Source organism: Salmo trutta, unplaced genomic scaffold, assembly GCF_901001165.1.
Source record: "Salmo trutta unplaced genomic scaffold, fSalTru1.1, whole genome shotgun sequence".
In the NCBI taxonomy this organism is placed as follows: Eukaryota; Metazoa; Chordata; class Actinopteri; order Salmoniformes; family Salmonidae; genus Salmo; species Salmo trutta.
The window spans coordinates 1-18,412 of record NW_021823408.1 but is presented as its reverse complement, the minus strand read 5'-3'; the positions used below and the strand labels follow the sequence as shown (position 1 = coordinate 18,412).

General features: G+C 42.9%; 22 non-coding genes across 22 annotated transcripts; all 22 read left to right on the top strand.

Annotated features, from left to right (window-relative positions):
- Window positions 1-484: 484 nt before the first annotated feature.
- Window positions 485-558, top strand: trnat-agu (transfer RNA threonine (anticodon AGU)). The gene has a single exon. It is a non-coding gene; the product is annotated as a tRNA-Thr (tRNA).
- Window positions 559-859: 301 nt separating this feature from the next.
- On the top strand, window positions 860-931 carry trnah-gug (transfer RNA histidin (anticodon GUG)). The gene has a single exon. It is a non-coding gene; the product is annotated as a tRNA-His (tRNA).
- A 529-nt stretch (window positions 932-1,460) lies between these two features.
- Window positions 1,461-1,534, top strand: trnat-agu (transfer RNA threonine (anticodon AGU)). The gene has a single exon. It is a non-coding gene; the product is annotated as a tRNA-Thr (tRNA).
- Window positions 1,535-2,442: 908 nt separating this feature from the next.
- On the top strand, window positions 2,443-2,516 carry trnat-agu (transfer RNA threonine (anticodon AGU)). Its single transcript has one exon. It is a non-coding gene; the product is annotated as a tRNA-Thr (tRNA).
- A 7,582-nt stretch (window positions 2,517-10,098) lies between these two features.
- Window positions 10,099-10,172, top strand: trnat-agu (transfer RNA threonine (anticodon AGU)). The gene has a single exon. It is a non-coding gene; the product is annotated as a tRNA-Thr (tRNA).
- A 301-nt stretch (window positions 10,173-10,473) lies between these two features.
- Window positions 10,474-10,545, top strand: trnah-gug (transfer RNA histidin (anticodon GUG)). Its single transcript has one exon. It is a non-coding gene; the product is annotated as a tRNA-His (tRNA).
- A 529-nt stretch (window positions 10,546-11,074) lies between these two features.
- Window positions 11,075-11,148, top strand: trnat-agu (transfer RNA threonine (anticodon AGU)). The gene has a single exon. It is a non-coding gene; the product is annotated as a tRNA-Thr (tRNA).
- A 301-nt stretch (window positions 11,149-11,449) lies between these two features.
- trnah-gug (transfer RNA histidin (anticodon GUG)) lies at window positions 11,450-11,521 on the top strand. Its single transcript has one exon. It is a non-coding gene; the product is annotated as a tRNA-His (tRNA).
- A 529-nt stretch (window positions 11,522-12,050) lies between these two features.
- On the top strand, window positions 12,051-12,124 carry trnat-agu (transfer RNA threonine (anticodon AGU)). Its single transcript has one exon. It is a non-coding gene; the product is annotated as a tRNA-Thr (tRNA).
- A 301-nt stretch (window positions 12,125-12,425) lies between these two features.
- Window positions 12,426-12,497, top strand: trnah-gug (transfer RNA histidin (anticodon GUG)). The gene has a single exon. It is a non-coding gene; the product is annotated as a tRNA-His (tRNA).
- Window positions 12,498-13,027: 530 nt separating this feature from the next.
- Window positions 13,028-13,101, top strand: trnat-agu (transfer RNA threonine (anticodon AGU)). Its single transcript has one exon. It is a non-coding gene; the product is annotated as a tRNA-Thr (tRNA).
- A 301-nt stretch (window positions 13,102-13,402) lies between these two features.
- trnah-gug (transfer RNA histidin (anticodon GUG)) lies at window positions 13,403-13,474 on the top strand. The gene has a single exon. It is a non-coding gene; the product is annotated as a tRNA-His (tRNA).
- Window positions 13,475-14,003: 529 nt separating this feature from the next.
- Window positions 14,004-14,077, top strand: trnat-agu (transfer RNA threonine (anticodon AGU)). The gene has a single exon. It is a non-coding gene; the product is annotated as a tRNA-Thr (tRNA).
- A 301-nt stretch (window positions 14,078-14,378) lies between these two features.
- Window positions 14,379-14,450, top strand: trnah-gug (transfer RNA histidin (anticodon GUG)). Its single transcript has one exon. It is a non-coding gene; the product is annotated as a tRNA-His (tRNA).
- A 528-nt stretch (window positions 14,451-14,978) lies between these two features.
- trnat-agu (transfer RNA threonine (anticodon AGU)) lies at window positions 14,979-15,052 on the top strand. The gene has a single exon. It is a non-coding gene; the product is annotated as a tRNA-Thr (tRNA).
- Window positions 15,053-15,353: 301 nt separating this feature from the next.
- On the top strand, window positions 15,354-15,425 carry trnah-gug (transfer RNA histidin (anticodon GUG)). The gene has a single exon. It is a non-coding gene; the product is annotated as a tRNA-His (tRNA).
- A 529-nt stretch (window positions 15,426-15,954) lies between these two features.
- trnat-agu (transfer RNA threonine (anticodon AGU)) lies at window positions 15,955-16,028 on the top strand. Its single transcript has one exon. It is a non-coding gene; the product is annotated as a tRNA-Thr (tRNA).
- A 301-nt stretch (window positions 16,029-16,329) lies between these two features.
- On the top strand, window positions 16,330-16,401 carry trnah-gug (transfer RNA histidin (anticodon GUG)). The gene has a single exon. It is a non-coding gene; the product is annotated as a tRNA-His (tRNA).
- A 529-nt stretch (window positions 16,402-16,930) lies between these two features.
- On the top strand, window positions 16,931-17,004 carry trnat-agu (transfer RNA threonine (anticodon AGU)). Its single transcript has one exon. It is a non-coding gene; the product is annotated as a tRNA-Thr (tRNA).
- A 302-nt stretch (window positions 17,005-17,306) lies between these two features.
- Window positions 17,307-17,378, top strand: trnah-gug (transfer RNA histidin (anticodon GUG)). Its single transcript has one exon. It is a non-coding gene; the product is annotated as a tRNA-His (tRNA).
- A 529-nt stretch (window positions 17,379-17,907) lies between these two features.
- Window positions 17,908-17,981, top strand: trnat-agu (transfer RNA threonine (anticodon AGU)). Its single transcript has one exon. It is a non-coding gene; the product is annotated as a tRNA-Thr (tRNA).
- A 301-nt stretch (window positions 17,982-18,282) lies between these two features.
- Window positions 18,283-18,354, top strand: trnah-gug (transfer RNA histidin (anticodon GUG)). The gene has a single exon. It is a non-coding gene; the product is annotated as a tRNA-His (tRNA).
- Window positions 18,355-18,412: the final 58 nt, after the last annotated feature.

The window sequence follows — 18,412 nt, the reverse complement described above, 5'->3', positions numbered from 1 at the left end:
TTACTCTGTGAGCTAAGAAACTCCCCGAAACGACCAAAATGATGAAGAAATAGTGTATGATTCTGAATGTTTACTCATATCTCGCGACACACCTATCACATGTCAATGCCCACTTTGGGTCCCAAACCATAGTTTAAGAATCCATGTCAGAGGATCTTGAGTTTATTCAGCTCGAGACCCAAATGAAAAATGTACTGTCCTCGAATGACCCAAATTAAGAAGAAATAGTATGTGACTACAAATGTTTACTGATATCTCGCTGCCCACCTCTCACATACTCAGGCCCACTTTGGGTCCCAAAACATAGCATAAGAAACCCTGTTGCTAGACAATTGAAGGTGTCCATATCGATTCCAAAATTAGTAAATACCATCTGTTTTGTGATGTGATTTTGCAAGACAGAGATATGGGTTAAATGAATGAGACTGGTTTGATTTAAATACGTGTGGCGGTGACCTTACCTGCATCAGATGTGATGTCTATGGGCGCTGTGGCTTAGTTGGTTAAAGCGCCTGTCTAGTAAACAGGAGATCCTGAGTTCGAATCTCAGCAGAGCCTTTTCAAGCAGGTCATTGAACACATTGATGGAAAAGGTCAGAGTGGAGGGCACTCTGCATTTCTCAACCAATGGGTTAACAGAATTAGGAGTGTTGAGAGAAGACTTGAGGAGGGTGCAATTGAGATATTCCAAACTCACGGAAAAAGATTACTTTTTGAATGAATTACAACGTACCAACTGTCTGAAGTTCAACTGGTTCTTCAGTTTATTCATTTCGAGCGCTAAATGAAAAGAGTTATCCAGCTTGTACACCTCTCTGTCAGAGCATGAGTAGGCTCTACAAGCAATCTCTGTTAGCTTGCCGTGATCGTATAGTGGTTAGTACTCTGCGTTGTGGCTGCAGGAACCCCGGTTCGAATCCGGGTCATGGCACTTTGTTGCCATTTTGAAAGGGTTATATTTTGATTGAGTTGAAACTTACTCTGTGAGCTAAGAAACTCCCCGAAACGACCAAAATGATGAAGAAATAGTGTATGATTCTGAATGTTTACTCATATCTCGCGACACACCTATCACATGTCAATGCCCACTTTGGGTCCCAAACCATAGTTTAAGAATCCATGTCAGAGGATCTTGAGTTTATTCAGCTCAAGACCCAAATGAAAAATGTACTGTCCTCGAATGACCCAAATTAAGAAGAAATAGTATGTGACTTCAAATGTTTACTGATATCTCGCTGCCCACCTCTCACATACTCAGGCCCACTTTGGGTCCCAAAACATAGCATAAGAAACCCTGTTGCTAGACAATTGAAGGTGTCCATATCGATTCCAATATTAGTAAATACCATCTGTTTTGTGATGTGATTTTGCAAGACAGAGATATGGGTTAAATGAATGAGACTGGTTTGATTTAAATACGTGTGGCGGTGACCTTACCTGCATCAGATGTGTTGTATATGGGCGCTGTGGCTTAGTTGGTTAAAGCGCCTGTCTAGTAAACAGGAGATCCTGAGTTCGAATCTCAGCAGAGCCTTTTCAAGCAGGTCATTGAACACATTGATGGAAAAGGTCAGAGTGGAGGGCACTCTGCATTTCTCAACCAATGGGTTAACAGAATTAGGAGTGTTGAGAGAAGACTTGAGGAGGGTGCAATTGAGATGTTCCAAATTCACGGAAAAAGATTACTTTTTGAATGAATTACAACGTACCAACTGTCTGAAGTTCAACTGGTTCTTCAGTTTATTCATTTCGAGTGCTAAATGAAAAGAGTTATCCAGCTTGTACAACTCTCTGTCAGAGCATGAGTAGGCTCTACAAGCAATCTCTGTTAGCTTGCCGTGATCGTGTAGTGGTTAGTACTCTGCGTTGTGGCCGCAGCAACCCCGGTTCGAATCCAGGTCACTGCACTTTGTTGCCATTTTGAAAGGGTTATATTTTGATTGAGTTGAAACTTACTCTGTGAGCTAAGAAACTCCCCGAAACGACCAAAATGATGAAGAAATAGTGTATGATTCTGAATGTTTACTCATATCTCGCGACACACCTATCACATGTCAATGCCCACTGTGGGTACCAAACCATAGTTTAAGAATCCATGTCAGAGGATCTTGAGTTTATTCAGCTCGAGACCCAAATGAAAAATGTACTGTACTCGAATGACCCAAATTAAGAAGAAATAGTACGTGACTACAAATGTTTACTGATATCTCGCTGCCCACCTCTCACATACTCAGGCCCACTTTGCGTCCCAAAACATAGCATAAGAAACCCTGTTGCTAGACAATTGAAGGTGAAGGTGTCCATATCGATTCCAATATTAGTAAATAACATCTGTTTTGTGATGTGATTTTGCAAGACAGAGATATGGGTTAAATGAACGAGACAGGTTTGATTTAAATACGTGTGGCGGTGACCTTACCTGCATCAGATGTGATGTCTATGGGGGCTGTGGCTTAGCTGGTTAAAGCGCCTGTCTAGTAAACAGGAGATCCTGAGTTTGAATCTCAGCAGAGCCATTTCAAGCAGATCATTGAACTCATTGATGAAAAAGGTCAGAGTGGAGGGCACTCTGCATTTCTCAACCAATGGGTTAACAGAGTTAGGAGTGTTGAGAGAAGACATGAGGAGGGTGAAATTGAGGTATTCCAAATTCACAGAAAAATACACATTTTTGAATGAATTACAACATACCAACTGTCTGAAGTTCAACTGGTTCTTCAGTTTATTCATTTCGAGTGCTAAATGAAAAGAGTTATCCAGCTTGTACAACTCTCTGTCAGAGCATGAGTAGGCTCTACAAGCAATCTCTGTTAGCTTGCAGTGATCGTGTAGTGGTTAGTACTCTGCGTTGTGGCAGCAGCAACCCCGGTTCGAATCCAGGTCACTGCACTTTGTTGCCATTTTGAAAGGGTTATATTTTGATTGAGTTGAAACTTACTCTGTGAGCTAAGAAACTCCCCGAAACGACCAAAATGATGAAGAAATAGTGTATGATTCTGAATGTTTACTCATATCTCGCGACACACCTATCACATGTCAATGCCCACTTTGGGTCCCAAACCATAGTTTAAGAATCCATGTCAGAGGATCTTGAGTTTATTCAGCTCGAGACCCAAATGAAAAATGTACTGTCCTCGAATGACCCAAATTAAGAAGAAATAGTATGTGACTACAAATGTTTACTGATATCTCGCTGCCCACCTCTCACATACTCAGGCCCACTTTGTGTCCCAAAACATAGCATAAGAAACCCTGTTGCTAGACAATTGAAGGTGTCCATATCGATTCCAAAATTAGTAAATACTGTGACGACCCTCCCACTCTGTCTGCCGTATTCTCTCTTGTTCTTGTTTCTTTATTAGGAGGCCGGTGGGCGGAGTTGGAAGGGTCGTCAGATGAATGGGAAACACCTGGGCTCAGGTGTTTCCCAGGATAAATGGACCTCTTCCCCATTCATTGAGGAGACTCTCTCCACACAGACACTTGTTGATATTGGTTGGGGAGTTTTGTGGTTCTTTTGGTTATTTGCTTTGGCACCTTTCAACACTCTGCAATATTACATTCAAGTATGCAACACACTCACTTACATTACTGATTACTGATTACACATGCCATTGTTAACTTCTTAGTTGCTTTATTTAATAAATATATATTTTTGATACACCTTGTCTCCACGTTGTCTCCCTTTTGTTGCGAACCCTGAGCCGGTTCGTAACAAGTGGGGGCTCATCCGGGATTTTGAACGGATTGTGTTTGGGAGAAAACGTGGAGGTATGTTAAATTCCGTAGGTACTTTGTTTGTATATTTTGTTAGTTTGAGTTTGGTGCTCAGTACTGGTTGCCTTTGTTGGTTTTGTTTGTGTGCTGTGTTGGAGAGAGTACATTGGTTAGTTTCCAGGCCTCTGCCCAGCCTGGAAACACTTGTTCTACTCGCTGTGGGAACATTGGTCTGAGGTGAGTACAATCAGCTGTGTACCTCGGTGGGAGATTTGGATAGGTAGTGAAACTTACTACCGGAGCTATAGCCTTTTTCCCCTGATAGGCTTAGCGACGTGTTTCATTGTTGGAATATGTTGGGCATTGTTAAAGTTTGTTATTTTTGTGTGGTGTCTGTGGACTGAGCAGTTGTCTCGGGAGCACATCCGTGGCTTGGTGGAATCTACCAGCGTGCTGGGGGGTTACTTCCTCGCCAGCGGGCTAAAGTGCATAATTACCCACCGCAAATCTGCATGAAGACTAGGGTTGAGTTATTGTAGGTTTTGGGGAAGCTCCATATCTCATCTCTTTTCTGTGGTACCAGTGTGATTGTTATTTCTCTTGTTGTGGTCTGGTGTGCTCAGAGGGGTTGAGTGAGATTTTTTTTTTTTTTCTCTCTCTCTGACTATGGCGTCTAATGTAGACGAGTTCATTCGCTTTCCAAAAGAGGAACTGTTAGACTTATGTACTAAAGAACAGCTGTTGAAGGTTGCTGAACACTACAAAATTGAAATTAGTGATAAACGTCTAAAAAATTCCATTAGGTTAATATTGAAGGCCAATCTGATGGAGAGTGGTATTCTTGACGTTACCACTGGGGCAGTCTCTGCTGAGGACTCGCCGTCTCCCCGATATGTCACAATTACCGCTCCATCGGTTAGTCCTAGTAATCTTCTTTTTGAACAGCAGAAAGAGCTGCTTCTGTTACAGCAAGAGCACGATCGGTTGAAATATGAAAAGGAATTGGCTGCTGATCAGTTAAAACATGAAAAGGAATTGACTGCTGATCAGTTAAAATATGAAAAGGAGTTGGAATTTAAACAGGATAAGGAGCGTGCAGATCGTGTAAAATATGAAAAGGATTTGGCTGCGGATCAGTTAAAATATGAAAAGGAATTGGCTGCTGATCAGTTAAAATATGAAAAGGAATTGGAATTTAAACAGGATATCGAGCGTGCAGATCGGTTAAAACATGAAAAGGAATTGGAATTTAAACAGGATATCGAGCGTGCTAAAATCAAGCTGCAACAAGAGCGACTAGAGTTGGTTAGGGAAGGAAAGCTCTCAGGAGAGAGTTTGCTCTGGGAAGGTGACCCAGAATTACTTAGGAATCGTTCCTCTTTTGGTCGTGCCCCGGACACATTTGACATTGTTGGGAATTTACGGTTGTTGCCTCAGTTTAATGAAAAGGATCCTGAGACATTCTTTTTGTTGTTTGAGCGTGTTGCTAACGCTAGGAGTTGGCCTGATTCTGATCGCGCTTTGATGTTGCAATGTGTGCTGACTGGTAAAGCGCAGGAAGCATATTCAGCTCTTAGTGTAGCCGACAGTGTCAGTTATGATAAGGTTAAAACGGCGGTGTTACAGATTTACGAATTGGTTCCTGAGGCTTACCGCCAACGATTTAGAACTTTAAAAAGGGATGATAAACAAACTCATGTTGAGTTTGTGCGACAATTATCTTCACAGTTTAATCGCTGGTGTTCCGCCTCTGCAGTTATGACTTTCCAAGGGCTGTGTGAGCTGATTATGTTAGAGCAATTTAAGGACACAGTCCCTGATCGTATAGCCACGTATATTAACGAACGGAAAGTTAAAACTGTCGCTGAAGCTGCGGTTTTGGCAGATGAATATGTTTTGACTCACAAAACTGTTTTTGTAGAGCCCCGTATACGGAGTGAGTGGAGACGTTCGGAGAGATTTGGACCTCGGTCACCGAGATACTCTGGTTCACGGGCAGAGTTTTATTCAACTAGGGTTGAGCCTGACTCCCGTGGTAAAACTGACTTTGGTCAAGAGTGTCACTACTGTCAAAGCTCAGGTCATTGGAAAAACGAATGTCCGGTTCTTAGATCTAGGGATAAGTTCAGTACAGGTACTTATGTTAAATCTAAGCCTACGGCGTTAGCTGCGCCTGTTCCACATCAGTTTACTCCTGACACATTGTCTCATGCCCAGGGGCAGGTGAAAGTCCATATTGATCCAGACTATTTACTTTCATTACGGAGGGTTTTGTGTCTCTGTTAGGAAGTAAGAACCTAGTGCCAGTGAAGATCCTAAGAGACACAGGTGCCTCTGAATCATTTGTGTTGGAATCTCTGTTACCCTTCTCTGCTGAGACTGATTCAGGGAATAGCGTGCTAATTAGGGGAATAGGTTTGAACACTCTGTCAGTTCCATTGCATAGATTAATGTTGGATTGTGGACTGGTGAAAGGTGAGGTTGTTGTGGGGGTGCGTCCTTCATTGCCTATTGAGGGTATTGACGTTATCCTTGGGAATAACTTGGCTGGTGAGCGTGTGTGGCCTGTTGTGTCTCCAGCTCTAGTGGTTTCCACTACACCGGTAATTGTAGGGATTCCTGATGAGAGTGCGCAGAGTTTCCCAGAGGTGTTCTCTGCGTGTGCAGTGACGCGTTCTATGATCCATGGCGATCTAGTTACTGCGTCGGTAAATGAGAATACCACAAAGACGTCTATCACTGTTTTCCCCGTTATTCCGTTAACTGTACCCCGCTCCGATCTAATCGATGCGCAACGGACTGACCCCACATTAGAGAAGTTGCGTGACCAAATTGTGCCTGTGGAACAGTTGGGAGATGTTGCACATGGATATTTTCTCCAAGAGGATGTCCTGATGAGAAAGTGGATGTCTCATGGTAGTTGTTTTCTGGGGGAGGCGATTAGTCAGGTTGTTGTACCAGTTAAGCTTCGTGAGTTGGTTTTGACCACTTCTCACAATGATGTGGCTGGACATATGGGTGTGAGGAAAACCTACAATCGTATATTAAGACATTTCTTTTGGCCTGGATTGAAGAGAGATGTTTCTGAGTTTATCAAAACTTGTCACACCTGTCAATTAACTGGTAAACCTAATCAAGCTATTAAGCCGGTACCACTGTTTCCTATTCCGGTACTCAGCCAACCTTTTGAGTACCTGATTATTGATTGTGTTGGTCCTCTGCCACGTTCTAAAAAAGGTAGTAATTACTTGTTGACTGTGATGTGTCAGACCACTAGGTTTCCGGCTGCTTATCCTCTCCGGTCTATCACGACTAAGTCTGTGTTAAAAGCTTTGACTCAGTTTTTCTCACTTTTTGGAATCCCTAAGGTCATTCAGAGTGATCAAGGATCAAATTTCACCTCTACTCTCTTTGGTCAGGTTTTACAACAGCTCCATATTAAACACAATTTGTCTAGCGCCTATCATGCGCAAAGTCAGGGAGCACTGGAACGTTTCCATCAAACACTTAAGTCTTTGTTGAGAGCTTATTGTACTGAGATGGATAAGGATTGGGAGGAGGGGTTGCCTTGGTTACTGTTAGCCGCTAGGGAGGTTTCACAGGAGAGCACAGGTTTCAGTCCAAATGACCTTGTGTTTGGACATAGGGTGCGTGGACTTTTATCTGTTCTCCAGGATGATTGGAAGTCTCCCGAGCCTCCTCAGTCCTTGTTATCGTATGTGTGTGATTTCCGGCGACGCTTGTATGCCGCTGGTGAAATGGCGAAAGAAAAGCTATCATCTTCACAGGAAAGGATGAAGGGCATATTTGATCGTCGAACTGAGCCTCGTCACTTTAGTCCAGGTGACCAGGTTCTTGCTCTGCTGCCAATTATTGGTTCTCCTTTTCAAGCCAAGTTTCAAGGTCCATATACAGTGGTGCGCCAGTACACTGAGCAGAATTATCTAGTTGCCACTCCAGAACGGAGAAAAGCACACCAACTGTGCCATGTAAATTTGTTAAAACCCTATTATGCACGTTCAACGGAGACTGAACAGTGGGAGTCTAAAGAGGACGGTAAACCTGTTCTTTTGGCTGATACCGTTACATCCTTTGGTTCTTCTCATGCTAGGTCTGTGCATGATGAGGAAGGTGTTCCTGGTCCCGACGATTGCATATTGCAAGGTAGATTGAAAAATTCAGAGACACTGGATATTTTGGACAACCTTCTTAACCATCTACCTGTGGATGAGCGAAAAGAGATGGTTGATCTGATTCGGAAATTTCCAGAATTGTTTTCTGATATACCAACACGTACCAACTTGATAGAGCATGATATTGACATTGGAGATGCTGACCCTATTCTTCAGCGGTACTATAGAGTTTCTGCAGAGAAACTGCGTTGTCTGGATGCTGAGGTCAGCTATATGCTGGAGAGTAAGATAGCAGAGCCTTCTTTCTCCAGTTGGGCTTCTCCCTGTATATTGGTCAGTAAACCGGATGGAACAAACAGATTTTGTACGGACTACCGTAAGGTAAATGCTGTCACTAAGCCAGATTCATTTCCTCTTCCTCGAATGGAGGACTGCGTAGATAAAGTCGGAGCAGCTAAGTTTGTGAGCAAATTTGACCTGTTAAAGGGCTATTGGCAGGTGCCCCTAACGAGTAGGGCACGTGAAATCTCTGCCTTTATTACACCCTCTGGTCTGTACTCGTATTCGGTTATGAGTTTTGGCCTGCGTAATGCACCTGCCACTTTTCAGCGACTTATGAACAGGGTTGTTGCAGGGCTGGCCGGGTGCGCTGTTTATCTGGACGATGTAGTGATATATGCAGATACCTGGGAGGAACATCTGTCTCGTATTCAAGCCTTGTTTGAGCGGCTGGCTGCAGGTCACCTCACGATCAATTTGGCTAAATGTGAGTTTGCTCAGGCAACTGTTACATACCTTGGAAAGGTGGTTGGGCAGGGTGAAGTGCGTCCGGTTCGGGCTAAAGTGGTAGCTATTGATGCTTTTCCACCACCAACTACAAAAAAGGAACTTATGCGTTTCTTGGGAATGATTGGTTACTACCGTGGATTTTGTAGGAACTTTTCTACTGTGGTCGCTCCCTTGACAGAATTGTTGAAAGCTAAGGCTGTTTACGTATGGTCTTCTCATTGTCAACAGGCTTTTGAAGATGCAAAGAGGTTGCTTACCTCAACTCCGGTGCTGGCTGCTCCTCGTGTGGAGTTGTCATTTACCTTGCAGGTAGATGCTAGTCATGTGGGGGCAGGTGCAGTTTTGCTGCAAGCTGATGTGTCTGGGGTTGAGAGGCCTGTTAGTTTCTTTTCCAGGAAATTTGACCGTTGTCAGTTGAACTACTCGGTCATTGAAAAAGAAGCGCTAGCACTCATTTGGGCGCTACAACACTTTGAAGTGTATGTTGGGTCGGGGGTAGTACCTATTGTGGTCTACACCGACCATAACCCTCTCACCTTTTTCAGGTCCATGATGTGTCCCAATCAGAGGATAATGAGATGGTGTTTATTTTTACAATCCTTCCATCTCGATGTGAGGCATATCCGGGGAACTGATAACGTGATTGCTGATGCGCTCTCTCGTGCGCCCTGTTCCTGAACAGTTATGTGACTGACCGTTGTTTGGTGTTGTCGTGTTCTGTCGTTCCTGTCTGTTCCCTCCTGGTCTTGTGTTCTCCTTTCCTCTTAAATGTTGCTTCCCTTATATATAAAGGTTGCTGAGGACTGGGGAGAAGGAGGTTGGTTGGGGAAAATGGAAGGTGAACATGTAACCTCTTGTAAAATTGGGACGCAGAGGCTGGTACGTTGTTCCGGGGCCCTTGTTGGTCCCCGGTTTTATGGGGGGGGGTGTGACGACCCTCCCACTCTGTCTGCCGTATTCTCTCTTGTTCTTGTTTCTTTATTAGGAGGCCGGTGGGCGGAGTTGGAAGGGTCGTCAGATGAATGGGAAACACCTGGGCTCAGGTGTTTCCCAGGATAAATGGACCTCTTCCCCATTCATTGAGGAGACTCTCTCCACACAGACACTTGTTGATATTGGTTGGGGAGTTTTGTGGTTCTTTTGGTTATTTGCTTTGGCACCTTTCAACACTCTGCAATATTACATTCAAGTATGCAACACACTCACTTACATTACTGATTACTGATTACACATGCCATTGTTAACTTCTTAGTTGCTTTATTTAATAAATATATATTTTTGATACACCTTGTCTCCACGTTGTCTCCCTTTTGTTGCGAACCCTGAGCCGGTTCGTAACAATACCATCTGTTTTGTGATGTGATTTTGCAAGACAGAGATATGGGTTAAATGAACGAGACTGGTTTGATTTAAATACGTGTGGCAGGTGACCTTACATGCATCAGATGTGATGTCTATGGGCGCTGTGGCTTAGCTGGTTAAAGCGCCTGTCTAGTAAACAGGAGATCCTGAGTTCGAATCTCAGCAGAGCCATTTCAAGCAGGTCACTGAACACATTGATGGAAAAGGTCAGAGTGCAGGGCACTCTGCATTTCTCAACCAATGGGTTAACAGAATTAGGAGTGTTGAGAGAAGACTTGAGGAGGGTGCAATTGAGATATTCCAAATTCACGGAAAAAGAGAACTTTTTGAATGAATTACAACGTACCAACTGTCTGAAGTTCAACTGGTTCTTCAGTATATTCATTTCGAGCGCTAAATGAAAAGAGTTATCCAGCTTGTACACCTCTCTGTCAGAGCATGAGTAGGCTCCACAAGCACTCTCTGTTAGCTTGCCGTGATCGTATAGTGGTTAGTACTCTGCGTTGTGGCCGCAGCAACCCCGGTTCGAATCCGGGTCACGGCACTTTGTTGCCATTTTGAAAGGGTTATATTTTGATTGAGTTGAAACTTACTCTGTGAGCTAAGAAACTCCCCGAAACGACCAAAATGATGAAGAAATAGTGTATGATTCTGAATGTTTACTCATATCTCGCTACACACCTATCACATGTCAATGCCCACTTTGGGTCCCAAACCATAGTTTAAGAATCCATGTCAGAGGATCTTGAGTTTATTCAGCTCAAGACCCAAATGAAAAATGTACTGTCCTCGAATGACCCAAATTAAGAAGAAATAGTATGTGACTTCAAATGTTTACTGATATCTCGCTGCCTACCTCTCACATACTCAGGCCCACTTTGGGTCCCAAAACATAGCATAAGAAACCCTGTTGCTAGACAATTGAAGGTGTCCATATCGATTCCAAAATTAGTAAATACCAACTGTTTTGTGATGTGATTTTGCAAGACAGAGATATGGGTTAAATGAATGAGACTGGTTTGATATAAATACGTGTGGCGGTGACCTTACCTGCATCAGATGTGATGTCTATGGGCGCTGTGGCTTAGTTGGTTAAAGCGCCTGTCTAGTAAACAGGAGATCCTGAGTTCGAATCTCAGCAGAGCCTTTTCAAGCAGGTCATTGAACACATTGATGGAAAAGGTCAGAGTGGAGGGCACTCTGCATTTCTCAACCAATGGGTTAACAGAATTAGGAGTGTTGAGAGAAGACTTGAGGAGGGTGCAATTGAGATATTCCAAATTCACGGAAAAAGAGAACTTTTTGAATGAATTACAACGTACCAACTGTCTGAAGTTCAACTGGTACTTCAGTTTATTCATTTCGAGCGCTAAATGAAAAGAGTTATCCAGCTTGTACACCTCTCTGTCAGAGCATGAGTAGGCTCCACAAGCACTCTCTGTTAGCTTGCCGTGATCGTATAGTGGTTAGTACTCTGCGTTGTGGCTGCAGCAACCCCGGTTCGAATCCGGGTCACGGCACTTTGTTGCCATTTTGAAAGGGTTATATTTTGATTGAGTTGAAACTTACTCTGTGAGCTAAGAAACTCCCCGAAACGACCAAAATGATGAAGAAATAGTGTATGATTCTGAATGTTTACTCATATCTCGCTACACACCTATCACATGTCAATGCCCACTTTGGGTCCCAAACCATAGTTTAAGAATCCATGTCAGAGGATCTTGAGTTTATTCAGCTCAAGACCCAAATGAAAAATGTACTGTCCTCGAATGACCCAAATTAAGAAGAAATAGTATGTGACTTCAAATGTTAACTGATATCTCGCTGCCCACCTCTCACATACTCAGGCCCACTTTGGGTCCCAAAACATAGCATAAGAAACCCTGTTGCTAGACAATTGAAGGTGTCCATATCGATTCCAAAATTAGTAAATACCATCTGTTTTGTGATGTGATTTTGCAAGACAGAGATATGGGTTAAATGAATGAGACTGGTTTGATATAAATACGTGTGGCGGTGACCTTACCTGCATCAGATGTGATGTCTATGGGCGCTGTGGCTTAGTTGGTTAAAGCGCCTGTCTAGTAAACAGGAGATCCTGAGTTCGAATCTCAGCAGAGCCATTTCAAGCAGGTCATTGAACACATTGATGGAAAAGGTCAGAGTGGAGGGCACTCTGCATTTCTCAACCAATGGGTTAACAGAATTAGGAGTGTTGAGAGAAGACTTGAGGAGGGTGCAATTGAGATATTCCAAATTCACGGAAAAAAAGAACTTTTTGAATGAATTACAACGTACCAACTGTCTGAAGTTCAACTGGTACTTCAGTTTATTCATTTCGAGCGCTAAATGAAAAGAGTTATCCAGCTTGTACACCTCTCTGTCAGAGCATGAGTAGGCTCCACAAGCACTCTCTGTTAGCTTGCTGTGATCGTATAGTGGTTAGTACTCTGCGTTGTGGCCGCAGCAACCCCGGTTCGAATCTGGGTCACGGCACTTTGTTGCCATTTTGAAAGGGTTACATTTTGATTGAGTTGAAACTTACTCTGTGAGCTAAGAAACTCCCCGAAACGACCAAAATGATGAAGAAATAGTGTATGATTCTGAATGTTTACTCATATCTCGCTACACACCTATCACATGTCAATGCCCACTTTGGGTCCCAAACCATAGTTTAAGAATCCATGTCAGAGGATCTTGAGTTTATTCAGCTCAAGACCCAAATGAAAAATGTACTGTCCTCGAATGACCCAAATTAAGAAGAAATAGTATGTGACTTCAAATGTTTACTGATATCTCGCTGCCCTACCTCTCACATACTCAGGCCCACTTTGGGTCCCAAAACATAGCATAAGAAACCCTGTTGCTAGACAATTGAAGGTGTCCATATCGATTCCAAAATTAGTAAATACCATCTGTTTTGTGATGTGATTTTGCAAGACAGAGATATGGGTTAAATGAATGAGACTGGTTTGATTTAAATACGTGTGGCGGTGACCTTACCTGCATCAGATGTGATGTCTATGGGCGCTGTGGCTTAGTTGGTTAAAGCGCCTGTCTAGTAAACAGGAGATCCTGAGTTCGAATCTCAGCAGAGCCTTTTCAAGCAGGTCATTGAACACATTGATGGAAAAGGTCAGAGTGGAGGGCACTCTGCATTTCTCAACCAATGGGTTAACAGAATTAGGAGTGTTGAGAGAAGACTTGAGGAGGGTGCAATTGAGATATTCCAAATTCACGGAAAAAGAGAACTTTTTGAATGAATTACAACGTACCAACTGTCTGAAGTTCAACTGGTACTTCAGTTTATTCATTTCGAGCGCTAAATGAAAAGAGTTATCCAGCTTGTACACCTCTCTGTCAGAGCATGAGTAGGCTCCACAAGCACTCTCTGTTAGCTTGCCGTGATCGTATAGTGGTTAGTACTCTGCGTTGTGGCTGCAGCAACCCCGGTTCGAATCCGGGTCACGGCACTTTGTTGCCATTTTGAAAGGGTTATATTTTGATTGAGTTGAAACTTACTCTGTGAGCTAAGAAACTCCCCGAAACGACCAAAATGATGAAGAAATAGTGTATGATTCTGAATGTTTACTCATATCTCGCTACACACCTATCACATGTCAATGCCCACTTTGGGTCCCAAACCATAGTTTAAGAATCCATGTCAGAGGATCTTGAGTTTATTCAGCTCAAGACCCAAATGAAAAATGTACTGTCCTCGAATGACCCAAATTAAGAAGAAATAGTATGTGACTTCAAATGTTTACTGATATCTCGCTGCCTACCTCTCACATACTCAGGCCCACTTTGGGTCCCAAAACATAGCATAAGAAACCCTGTTGCTAGACAATTGAAGGTGTCCATATCGATTCCAAAATTAGTAAATACCAACTGTTTTGTGATGTGATTTTGCAAGACAGAGATATGGGTTAAATGAATGAGACTGGTTTGATATAAATACGTGTGGCGGTGACCTTACCTGCATCAGATGTGATGTCTATGGGCGCTGTGGCTTAGTTGGTTAAAGCGCCTGTCTAGTAAACAGGAGATCCTGAGTTCGAATCTCAGCAGAGCCTTTTCAAGCAGGTCATTGAACACATTGATGGAAAAGGTCAGAGTGGAGGGCACTCTGCATTTCTCAACCAATGGGTTAACAGAATTAGGAGTGTTGAGAGAAGACTTGAGGAGGGTGCAATTGAGATATTCCAAATTCACGGAAAAAGAGAACTTTTTGAATGAATTACAACGTACCAACTGTCTGAAGTTCAACTGGTACTTCAGTTTATTCATTTCGAGCGCTAAATGAAAAGAGTTATCCAGCTTGTACACCTCTCTGTCAGAGCATGAGTAGGCTCCACAAGCACTCTCTGTTAGCTTGCCGTGATCGTATAGTGGTTAGTACTCTGCGTTGTGGCCGCAGCAACCCCGGTTCGAATCCGGGTCACGGCACTTTGTTGCCATTTTGAAAGGGTTATATTTTGATTGAGTTGAAACTTACTCTGTGAGCTAAGAAACTCCCCGAAACGACCAAAATGATGAAGAAATAGTGTATGATTCTGAATGTTTACTCATATCTCGCTACACACCTATCACATGTCAATGCCCACTTTGGGTCCCAAACCATAGTTTAAGAATCCATGTCAGAGGATCTTGAGTTTATTCAGCTCAAGACCCAAATGAAAAATGTACTGTCCTCGAATGACCCAAATTAAGAAGAAATAGTATGTGACTTCAAATGTTACTGATATCTCGCTGCCCACCTCTCACATACTCAGGCCCACTTTGGGTCCCAAAACATAGCATAAGAAACCCTGTTGCTAGACAATTGAAGGTGTCCATATCGATTCCAATATTAGTAAATACCATCTGTTTTGTGATGTGATTTTGCAAGACAGAGATATGGGTTAAATGAATGAGACTGGTTTGATTTAAATACGTGTGGCGGTGACCTTACCTGCATCAGATGTGATGTCTATGGGCGCTGTGGCTTAGTTGGTTAAAGCGCCTGTCTAGTAAACAGGAGATCCTGAGTTCGAATCTCAGCAGAGCCTTTTCAAGCAGGTCATTGAACACATTGATGGAAAAGGTCAGAGTGGAGGGCACTCTGCATTTCTCAACCAATGGGTTAACAGAATTAGGAGTGTTGAGAGAAGACTTGAGGAGGGTGCAATTGAGATATTCCAAATTCACGGAAAAAGAGAACTTTTTGAATGAATTACAACGTACCAACTGTCTGAAGTTCAACTGGTACTTCAGTTTATTCATTTCGAGCGCTAAATGAAAAGAGTTATCCAGCTTGTACACCTCTCTGTCAGAGCATGAGTAGGCTCCACAAGCACTCTCTGTTAGCTTGCCGTGATCGTATAGTGGTTAGTACTCTGCGTTGTGGCCGCAGCAACCCCGGTTCGAATCCGGGTCACGGCACTTTGTTGCCATTTTGAAAGGGTTATATTTTGATTGAGTTGAAACTTACTCTGTGAGCTAAGAAACTCCCCGAAACGACCAAAATGATGAAGAAATAGTGTATGATTCTGAATGTTTACTCATATCTCGCTACACACCTATCACATGTCAATGCCCACTTTGGGTCCCAAACCATAGTTTAAGAATCCATGTCAGAGGATCTTGAGTTTATTCAGCTCAAGACCCAAATGAAAAATGTACTGTCCTCGAATGACCCAAATTAAGAAGAAATAGTATGTGACTTCAAATGTTTACTGATATCTCGCTGCCCACCTCTCACATACTCAGGCCCACTTTGGGTCCCAAAACATAGCATAAGAAACCCTGTTGCTAGACAATTGAAGGTGTCCATATCGATTCCAAAATTAGTAAATACCATCTGTTTTGTGATGTGATTTTGCAAGACAGAGATATGGGTTAAATGAACGAGACTGGTTTGATTTAAATACGTGTGGCGGTGACCTTACCTGCATCAGATGTGATGTCTATGGGCGCTGTGGCTTAGTTGGTTAAAGCGCCTGTCTAGTAAACAGGAGATCCTGAGTTCGAATCTCAGCAGAGCCATTTCAAGCAGGTCATTGAACACATTGATGGAAAAGGTCAGAGTGGAGGGCACTCTGCATTTCTCAACCAATGGGTTAACAGAATTAGGAGTGTTGAGAGAAGACTTGAGGAGGGTGCAATTGAGATATTCCAAATTCACGGAAAAAGAGAACTTTTTGAATGAATTACAACGTACCAACTGTCTGAAGTTCAACTGGTACTTCAGTTTATTCATTTCGAGCGCTAAATGAAAAGAGTTATCCAGCTTGTACACCTCTCTGTCAGAGCATGAGTAGGCTCCACAAGCACTCTCTGTTAGCTTGCCGTGATCGTATAGTGGTTAGTACTCTGCGTTGTGGCTGCAGCAACCCCGGTTCGAATCTGGGTCACGGCACTTTGTTGCCATTTTGAAAGGGTTATATTTTGATTGAGTTGAAACTTACTCTGTGAGCTAAGAAACTCCCCGAAACGACCAAAATGATGAAGAAATAGTGTATGATTCTGAATGTTTACTCATATCTCGCTACACACCTATCACATGTCAATGCCCACTTTGGGTCCCAAACCATAGTTTAAGAATCCATGTCAGAGGATCTTGAGTTTATTCAGCTCAAGACCCAAATGAAAAATGTACTGTCCTCGAATGACCCAAATTAAGAAGAAATAGTATGTGACTTCAAATGTTTACTGATATCTCGCTGCCCACCTCTCACATACTCAGGCCCACTTTGGGTCCCAAAACATAGCATAAGAAACCCTGTTGCTAGACAATTGAAGGTGTCCATATCGATTCCAAAATTAGTAAATACCATCTGTTTTGTGATGTGATTTTGCAAGACAGAGATATGGGTTAAATGAACGAGACTGGTTTGATTTAAATACGTGTGGCGGTGACCTTACCTGCATCAGATGCGATGTCTATGGACGCTGTGGTTTAGTTGGTTAAAGCGCCTGTCTAGTAAACAGGAGATCCTGTGTTCGAATCTCAGCAGAGCCTTTTCAAGCAGGTCATTGAACACATTGATGGAAAAGGTCAGAGTGGAGGGCACTCTGCATTTCTCAACCAATGGGTTAACAGAATTAGGAGTGTTGAGAGAAGACTTGAGGAGGGTGCAATTGAGATATTCCAAATTCACGGAAAAAAGAGAACTTTTTGAATGAATTACAACGTACCAACTGTCTGAAGTTCAACTGGTACTTCAGTTTATTCATTTCGAGCGCTAAATGAAAAGAGTTATCCAGCTTGTACACCTCTCTGTCAGAGCATGAGTAGGCTCCACAAGCACTCTCTGTTAGCTTGCCGTGATCGTATAGTGGTTAGTACTCTGCGTTGTGGCTGCAGCAACCCCGGTTCGAATCTGGGTCACGGCACTTTGTTGCCATTTTGAAAGGGTTATATTTTGATTGAGTTGAAACTTACTCTGTGAGCTAAGAAACTCCCCGAAACGACCAAAATGATGAAGAAATAGTGTATGATTCTGAATGTTTACTCATATCTCGCGACACACCTATCACATGTCAATGCCCACTTTGGGTCCCAAACCATAGTTTAAGAATCCATGTCAGAGGATCTTGAGTTTATTCAGCTCAAGACCCAAATGAAAAATGTACTGTCCTCGAATGACCCAAATTAAGAAGAAATAGTATGTGACTACAAATGTTTACTGATATCTCGCTGCCCACCTCTCACATACTCAGGCCCACTTTGGGTCCCAAAACATAGCATAAGAAACCCTGTTGCTAGACAATTGAAGGTGTCCATATCGATTCCAAAATTAGTAAATACCATCTGTTTTGTGATGTGATTTTGCAAGACAGAGATATGGGTTAAATGAATGAGACTGGTTTGATTTAAATACGTGTGGCGGTGACCTTACCTGCATCAGATGTGATGTCTATGGGCGCTGTGGCTTAGTTGGTTAAAGCGCCTGTCTAGTAAACAGGAGATCCTGAGTTCGAATCTCAGCAGAGCCTTTTCAAGCAGGTCATTGAACACATTGATGGAAAAGGTCAGAGTGGAGGGCACTCTGCATTTCTCAACCAATGGGTTAACAGAATTAGGAGTGTTGAGAGAAGACTTGAGGAGGGTGCAATTGAGATATTCCAAATTCACGGAAAAAAAGAACTTTTTGAATGAATTACAACGTACCAACTGTCTGAAGTTCAACTGGTTCTTCAGTATATTCATTTCGAGCGCTAAATGAAAAGAGTTATCCAGCTTGTACACCTCTCTGTCAGAGCATGAGTAGGCTCCACAAGCACTCTCTGTTAGCTTGCCGTGATCGTATAGTGGTTAGTACTCTGCGTTGTGGCCGCAGCAACCCCGGTTCGAATCCGGGTCACGGCACTTTGTTGCCATTTTGAAAGGGTTATATTTTATTGAGTTGAAACTTACTCTGTGAGCT